Source organism: Hydra vulgaris, chromosome 05 (assembly GCF_038396675.1).
Source record: "Hydra vulgaris chromosome 05, alternate assembly HydraT2T_AEP".
Lineage (NCBI taxonomy): Eukaryota > Metazoa > Cnidaria > Hydrozoa > Anthoathecata > Hydridae > Hydra > Hydra vulgaris.
Genome location: NC_088924.1, coordinates 12,550,044 through 12,559,624, shown reverse-complemented (window position 1 = coordinate 12,559,624; position 9,581 = coordinate 12,550,044).

Sequence of the window (9,581 nt, the reverse complement as noted above, 5' to 3'; positions counted from 1 at the left end):
TGCCGTTTTAAATAAATAAAATTTACATGACCGGGGCTAAAAAAAGACAATATTTGCCTTATCACAACGCCCCGACGTGTTTTGATCAGCAAGCATGTCCAATCATTAAAATGTAAACATAAAATTACTTTGTACCATATAAAAAATAAATACAAATTTTACAAGTATGTTAAGATCAGTCACTAATCTATAATAAAAAAAAAACGTAAAAAAAAAAAAATAATAATAATAATTATAATAATAACTACACCTAAAAACTAATAATGAGTGAATAGGATAATTTAAGGAAAATTTAAATTAAAAACCAGTTAATAAAATAGCTGTTAAAAAAGAAAAAAAAAAAGAATCTTAAAAAGAATTTAATTCATTAACATCGTTAAGAAGTTTTTGCTTGAGTTTTTGTTGGAATAGAGAAAGTGAAGAACAAATTTTCAGTTGGTTATTTAATAAATTGTTCCATAACTTAGGACCTCTGATGGCAATAGAAAACTTAGTAACCAATTAGTGCATTTTAGGTTGCTCATAATTGTAATTTGAAAATCTTGTAGAGTACTCATGATTAATTTTATTGAAAAGTGTATTAAATATTATAGGAGTTACTTTATTATGAAGTTTGTACATAAATATAAGAATTTGATAAAGGTTTAACTGGAAAACATTAAGTATGTGATGGTTTTTAAGTAGTTCTTTAGAATGTGTGAAACGACCTGCACCTGAAATAATTCTGACAGCGTGTTTTTGTCTACTAAGTAATTTTTTAACTTTACTTACATTAGAGCTGCACCATGCAATATTTGCATAGTTTATATAACAATGAATGAGGGAGAAATATAAGATTAATAAGCAGTTTTGGTTTAATAATAGCTTAGCTTTGTATAGAATGCCAATATTTTTTGAAATTTTATCTTCTAACGTTCTTATGTGTTTTTGTCAAGTTTTTGTCAGGTATCACTCCTAAAAACTTTAATGATGACTTTCTAATTATTTTAGAGTTGTCAATATAAAGATCAGAAAGTTTTAATGGATTATTTTTTTTATCCTGAATTCTATGAAAAAAGTATACATAGTTTTATTTAAATTTAAAGACAATTTCTCTGCCTTAAACCATTCCTCTAGATTTAAAAATTCCTTGTTACTAAATTCCACTACTTTAAATAAAAGGTTCACATCTCCATTAGAATAAAATAACTTCTTGTCATCTGCAAATAAAACTGAATTTCAAATGTTTGAAAACTTATGGAAATCGTTTACATAAATAAGAAATAAAAGTGGACCCAGAATTGAGCTTTGGGGAACACCGCAAGTTATAGTCAAGTAATCAGTTTTCTCTTCTTCGTATGCTTTCTATTGCTTAGATGACTTTCGAGCCATTCTAAACATTTGCTTTTAATTCCATAACTTTTGAGTTTTTTTATAAGAATGCTGTAGTCTACTGTGTCAAAGACTTTGCTAAGATATATAAAAACTCCGAGGGTAAACTTACTTTCGTCAAATGCTTTAAATATATCGTGAACAATATTAATAATGGCATGGTCAATTGAGTAACCTGGCTGAAATCCAAACTGTTTATTATATATAATACTATTTATATTTAGAAAAGTTAAAATTTGGTTATACATAAATTGCTCTAAGATTTTCGAGAAGCAAGGAAGAATTGAAATTGGTCTGTAATTTCCAGGATTAGAAATGTCTCCTGATTTGAAAATAGGTATGACCCTCGCAACTTTAAGTTTCTCCGGATAAATACCTAGTTTTAAAGATAGATTAAAAGTATGTAAAAGAGGAATTGTTAAGTATTTAATCGATTTTTTAATTACATTACTACTAATATTATTATACCCCGCACTTTTGTTTAGTTTTAAAAGATATACTGCATCTCAGAGTTCCTCTTCAGTAATTTCATAATTATCCATTTTTGAGGTTTTAGGAGGTTGAGGAGTATAATATGACTCAAAGTTTACTTCAGTAGTTTCTTTTCGCCGCTAAAGTAGAACCTACACTGAAAAAATATTGATTAAGTGTTTCAGCAATTAAAGATTTATTTGTAATAGTATTATTTTCAATGTTTAGATTTATAGTTCACTTAGCACTGTGTTAATCTTTCATTATCAGAAAATGAACTATTTGAAAAAAAAAGTACATCTACATTTTTAAAACAACCCCAAAAAACAACTTACTTACTATTTTTTTCTAATTTCTTCTGCTCGAACGTTCAAGGATAATCTTTATGCCAATGATATGCACACGTCAGGTCCATAGCACTAGGTTTTATAAATAAAATGCCTTCAAAGTTAAGAGGATAAAGTTTAGAATATATTGAGTTTTTTCTGGAGGGTTTAGTTTAAGAAACAAAACCAAACTATAAAAATGATTACGTCATCCTTGACGTAACCGTTTTTATAGGAGCAGAGTTTTAACCATTATTGAGAAAAACAGCTATTTCCTAACACGTCCTCATAATTTGTTAACAGCTACTGAACAGCGAGAACATCAAAACTGATTATAACTATCTTATTAACCAGAACAAGATATGTTGCTTCAGCAAACTAGTAAATGCATTAATTCTTGAAACTGGTTTAGCTCTTTGAAAGCTTATATTAGATTTTCTTGGTTTGAATTTCGCAAAATATTCCCTAACTGGTTTGATTAAGTAAAACGCTTACATTTGACTGACAAAATATACTGTCCCAAAAAGTTTTATTTTTAAATAATACACAATGTACTTTTTTGATTGCAACTCACAGACACTACAAATTAGAGAATTTTGATATGCTAAAATTAAGTTAAAATATCGGTTTATAGTATAAACTTATCCTTATAAAATTCTTTATAATATAATGCAGTATTTCTTGGGGTTATATATACCCTCGTTATTCAAGTAATATAAAAACCAGTTAAAAAACCAACAAATAATAAAACTTCAATGTAATGTGTTCTTGCGTCTTAAATAAGAAAAATAAGGTTTCCAAAACGACGATGTGACGTAATCACCGTCACCCTGATTCAAACCACTCTCATTTGGAGAACACTGGTGATACTGTATTTCCAAAGACTCTCTCACTTTTCTTAAAATAGTCTGCCTCTACTTTAAACGTGTTGTTTTTATTCCAGGCAATATCTGGAATGTCCCGCCACGGCTGAGTTTTTCCATTTTTCCTCAAAAGTATGTTTTTAATGTTGGCGAATGCGTGTTGAAACTTTGAGTTTTGTTTCACCTACGTAGAGTTTTCAATAAAAGCATTCCAGTTTGTAGACTCCAGGATAAGAGTTGTTAGAAAGTCGCGGTTTGTTTTTTTGATTTATTAATTGTCGAAGGTTTTTTGGTGATTTGAAACTGGAGTATACCCTGCATTTTTTAATTAAATACTTAATTTTGGTACCCATTGTAGAGAAATTGTAGTTAAATTCTAGTTTTTTAATGTTACTGTTGTTATTTTGTTTAATATTTTGCTTATTGTTTTTTATTTTTTTGACAATGTTTTGAAGTATTTTTTTATTATGACCATCTCCTATGAACATTTCTGTAAGAAACTTTAATTCATAATTTATATGTTCTTTACTGCATAATGCAAAAGCTCTTTGGATAAAACCTTTTAATATACCATAAATTGTTTTTGGATAGTGGCAAGAACTCGGCTTTATTTACGCATTAATAATTGCATCTTTGTGATAGATATTAAAAAAGATATGTTCCGGATTTGGTATTTGTTATTGGGAAAACAAGAAAATTTATTGCCTCTTAATCACTTTGTAAGCTAGTTTGGCATTATCAGGATCTATAGAAACTGTTCCCACTTACGAGGGGGTCACGCTACTTGCTCTGAAATACATTTTTAAGGCGATCATTTTATTTTTAAAATTGCGTCATCTTCTTTGTTCCACCATTTGTATAGCGTTAAGTACAAAAGTCTATAAGTGAAAACGTTTTTTTTTTCATTAGTTGAGTTTGCCGGGCGTATATTGAACGATCATGTATAATATATGTATTATATGAGAAAATTAAATTTTTATTTTAACAATCAAAGGTGTTTTTTTTCTAAATATAATTTTTTGATATAAATATATACAGCAAGATTGAAAAATTTTAATAAACTAAACCACTGACCCTTTGGGTAATATATTTACTAAATCTTTATAATTTTTTTAACAAGAGTCGTTTTTATATTATTGTTAGTTGTTACGTTTTGTCAGTTTATTACAGTTTGTAACTTTAAATGTATAAACGATTACTGTATGGAAAGTTATAGCGATTTATTTAAATTATTATATTATTGTTATTACTTAAGTTAAAATAATATGTTATTATCAATATTATAATTATTTAACATTATTATTTATTATTATTATTAATATAAATATTATTTTTATTATTGTTATTACCATTACTAATTTAATCATTGGCATTAGGTGTTTACTTAATGTTAATAGTTTATACTACTTGTAAACAACCTTCAAATGTAATAGCAAATGTTTAAAAATATATATTTGGTCAGCAGCTGTGGTCTAGTAGTTAGAGTTCTGACTTTAGAACTGTAGGTCCGTGGTTCAAAGTTGGCCCCGACCATATATGCATCATTCACAATATAAAAAAGGCAGAAATATCTACCATAAAGTAGGATATGTGATTTACCTTTAGTAAGGTATAAATTTCTACCTTTTAAAGTTTAAAATTATATTAAGAATATTTTGTCATACAATTTTCTACCTTAAAGGTATATTTTTCTACATTAATAGGTAGAAAATTATACCCACTAAAGGTATATCACATATCCTACCCCTTGAAGTTAAGGCAATTTAAAAATATTATAGCGTCTGTAAGATATTTTGTTGACTACGACATATTTCCGTTAAATGATCAGGTCTGTGAATTATGAAAAGTCGAAAAAAATTAAAATGATAAATCTTGCGGTATCATAAACTATAAACGTTTGTAGCGAAAAATCCCAGACCGAAGATTCTTTTTTGTTTAAAAAAAAAATCTTCTTAAAATCACATTCGCTCTTCCAAATTTGAATAAGATTTTAAATAAATACATTTTTTAGGTGAAATAGATATCATAGTTTAACAATATGATCTTTTCTGATTGTTTATTGGCAATTTTCCATAATTATAAGCTCTTTCTTGATCGGAATTCTATAAAATTAACTAAAAATTAACAAAAAATACTATCGTCTTTTTGTAAAAATTGAAAGAAATATTGTATTTGGACAACTATATATAGTTAATATACGTCAGAACCGATTAGAACTAGAATCTATAGTGGGTTAAGGCACTTTTTCAAATTATTTTAACTAAGCTCATGTTAACGCCGATGAGCGAAATTGATCTAAAGACTCTAAAATGATGCTCTTTAGATTCACTATTAAGGGGATTAAAAAGGTTTTGAAAATTATATATAAAAAAGAAAAGTTTTTTTAAATATTAAAAAACCTAAGGCGAAAAAAAATTAAAACATCTAAAGTTCTTGTTTGGACATAATACGCTGATAAAATCATGCTAATTTCAAATAAAAGAATTTGAATAATTTGTAAATTGCCTTAACTACACCGAGCCTCAGGTAGAAATTTCTACCTTTTTTTAGAGTGTTAGTAAGGAAAGAAGTGCGAGCTTTCTGGTTAAAAGCTACTTTGCGGTGCTTTATGATAAGACCGTTAGGAGTTCTTAGAACATCTAAATAACTAATTAAAAAAATTTGCAAAATTGGGCTATCAAAATATTAATGTAGAGAAAGTTTACCAGAAGAATTTATCTTTGACAAAACTGAACCGCAGCAACAATTATACCTTCTCCAATCACAGCTTTATCATTCAACACAGTACCTACTCTACTCCTCAACAGCATAATAAATAGTCTTTTTTTTTTCATCCATACTAACATAAGTCTGATAAAATTAATATATAGTATTTTCTTACATACTAATATAAAGTCTAATGAAGTTGATAAATAGGTTTACAATCTTTTATAACGTTTCTAGCGGAATAGATGGGTCATTAGTGTTGTTACGACAACTAAATAATTCGATTGTCGACGAAATCGAATAAAATATTTTTTATTTAAATACTTCAATTTAGTTGAGGTATGAAAATAATTTAATTTTTTGAAATAAATTGAAAAAAGAATTCCACGGTTTAACAAACTTTTTACTCGTCAGAAAATAAAAAAGTTTGATGATTTACAGAGAGAATTTTACTGATGGGTCTTAAAAATCGATTCGAATTGTGGAGGTCTTCGGGTTATAGCAATTAGAATTATAAAAAGTTAAACGTAAAAGTTTCTTAAGAGCATTTCACAGTGACATTGCATTTAATCGAATTAAGGAGGTTTTTCGAATTAAGGAGATTCGAATTAGAGAGATTGTACCGTAAAAGTAATAAAGTAATTTATATTTACCTTACTTTAAATTTAAGTGTATAGCACAAGGGGGATGAAGGGGCCCAAAATAAACTTTTTTTTGGTTTTGCGTAATTTAACCATTTTTTTTTTAAATAATTTTTTATGCCGATTTTGAATTACTTAATACTTTTTTTTATTATTATAAATATTTGGCATTCTACTTTAATTTTAATATAAGTGATTATTTTAACAAAACAAGCAACTATTAAATGAAATCATTATTATTATCAAAGTAGAATCCGTTGTAAACACTTTTCTTTTCGTTTTATCAATAAAATACTCAATCATTATGTGTAGTTATAAATACAACAACAACAAAAAAAAGCATTATACATGAAATGTATAATGCCTAATTAAATGACATACTTCATATAAGGAATATACTAAAAATCAAATACTCCATTTAAGGAACAATTTGTAACAATTACTTGAAAATGCGAAATAACTTCATTGCAACCGTGGTACAGTGATTTGAGTTCTTTCTCAGAATCAAGAAGTCTGAGGTTCGATATTGGCTTTGACCAGATAAGCGACATTTAAATTGCTCTTCCGCGCTGCTTTGTGATAAGACACGTAGTTTTTCTTGGAGCAACGTAACAACTAAAGAAAAAAGTCATCGTAGGTGATTGTAGATTGTTATGATGACTTTCCAAGTTAAGTAGAAACTTTAAATTATTAGCTTATTTTTCTGTAGACATAAACCGGTATTTTTTGAATTTTTATCAACAATTATGATTTTAAATAAAGTTAATCTTTGCTGCAACGATTTACTATTTTTTGATTTTTAATAAAATAAACATCCCATTTGTGATAATAGCTGATCGTTATAAAACTTTATTGTTACGTGTATAAAATTCTTGTCATAATATTATCAAAGTTAATTGATGTAATTTATTAGTCAAGTCATAAGCTATTTTTGTATATAATTACGCCCTCGAGAATTTTTGTTTCTGTATAAAAATTGTAAATAGAATTTAATAAACAGAGTCGAAAAATAAAAGTATAATAAAGTTGTCGTATTAACAAGCTATTTCGGCAGTATGGCATCTATGGCGAAAATGATTGGAAAATTTGATGGATCTGGAGATGTTGTAGTGTGGCTGAAAAAAATCAAACTGGTGGGAGAGCTGCAAAATATGGGCGATCTTTCATTGATCATTCCGCTGTTTCTTGAAGGCAGTGCGTTTGCATTATATGAGCAACTTGGGGAGAGCCAAAAAACCGCCGCTGCGGACATTGAAAAAGCTCTACTAGATGCATTTGCAGTCGATGGTTTTCAAGCTTACGAGCAGTTCAGAGATCGGAGATGGAATGACAGTGAATCTGTTGATGTGTATTTGGCCAGTTTACGTCAACTAATGGGTTTGGCCAACGTTGAAAGCGAAGAATTATTGCTAAGAGCGTTCATAACTGGATTGCCGGGTGAAATTTCAAAGCAGCTACGAGCACAAGTGAAAATATTTAGGATCAGTTTACAGGATGCATTAAACCATGCACGAGTACTCATGACGGAAAAAACAAAAGAAGAGTATGTTTCAACAGCAATCTCTGGTTTCGATAAACATGTTAAAAAACCATCCGCTACTAATTTTAACTGCTACAAGTGTGGCAAGCCTGGACATGTTGCCCGAATCTGTTTTTTGAAGAAACAAATTGTTAATTTGGAAAAGACATCAGTTGAAAAGGTCGTAAATCATTTAGCGTGTTATGGATTGGTAACAAAAGAGCCGGTGCAATGTGATACTGCACGAGTGTTGGGTTTGCAACTGTTTAGAAATGCTTATTAAAAGAAGACTTTCTCTATTGCAAGACCTAATAAAAGAATATAATATAAACATCACGTTAAAATGGGTTCCGTCCTCCAAAAACAAAGCTGACGTGTTGACAAGAGTTCCAAAGACTTGGTTAAATGAGCTTTCACGAAGAAGTACTAAAAAGCTATGTGGAGTAAGTATTGCTGAAGAAATTCGTAATTGTCACTCAAAGCATCATTTTGGCGTTAATCGGACAATGTTTACAGTGCAACGAAGACTTCCGCATGTATTAAGAAAAGATGTCGAAGAATGTGTTCGCAAATGTTGTCAATGTAATTCAATTGATCCAGCGCCAATAAAATGGGAAAATGGAGTGCTAGATGTACCAGACACATGGTACCGAGTTGCTTGTGATGTGACTCACTATAAGGGGTCGCCATATTTAACAATGATTGACTGTGGACCAAGTCGGTTTGCAATTTGGAGAAAGTTGCCTCGCGAAGATACCAAAAATGTAGTAAGTCAATTGGAATCCGTATTTAGGGAGCATGGCCCGCCGCAAGAACTGTTATAGGATAATGGAGCGGTGTTTAAATCTAGTGAATTTTCAAATATATGTGAAAAATGGTGTGTTAAAAAGAAGTATAGATGTGCATATAGACCATCAGGAAATGGGATTGTGGAGCGTAACCACCGCACAGTAAAACGAACAGCTGCGAGGGCACAAATATGTCCTTTATTAGCGGTATTTTGGTACAATGCAACACCAACGGTGGGAACAAACGAGGAATCTGCACCTGCTTCTCAAAAAAATAAGTACGTTTGGCGTCTGCCAATTCAAGAGGAGAAAAACACTGAAACTCAGGAAAGTTCACGGCAAGTTATGAAAACTTATAGAATTGGAGAAAAAGTTTATGTTCGCCCCGCTGATGCAAAGTGCACTTCAGTTTGGAAAATTGGTACTGTAACTGACATACTCACAAACACAAATATTGAAATTGATGGTGTACCAAGACATGTGCGAGACGTGAGAATAGCTCCTGCCTCAAATTCTTCAAACGCTTCAAGTAAAATTGTTATCAGTGAAGAGGTTGACAGTGATGAAAGTGATTTAGAAGATTTAGACATTTTTGCTGCACGAGAGGAAGGAACTGAAGAAACAGTTGTTGACGCTGAGGAGGAAGCTGACGGCAGAGAAATCGTTGATAATTTATTACCAGCGATCAGACGATCAACCAGAGAAAGGAAAAAGCCGACATATTTAAATGACTATGTTACTTAAGAACTTCAGTTCTTGGGGTGATGTGATAATAGCTGATCGTTATAAAACTTTATTGTTACGTGTATAAAATTCTTGTCATAATATTATCAAAGTTAATTGATGTAATTTATTAGTCAAGTCATAAGCTATTTTTGTATATAATTACGCCCTCG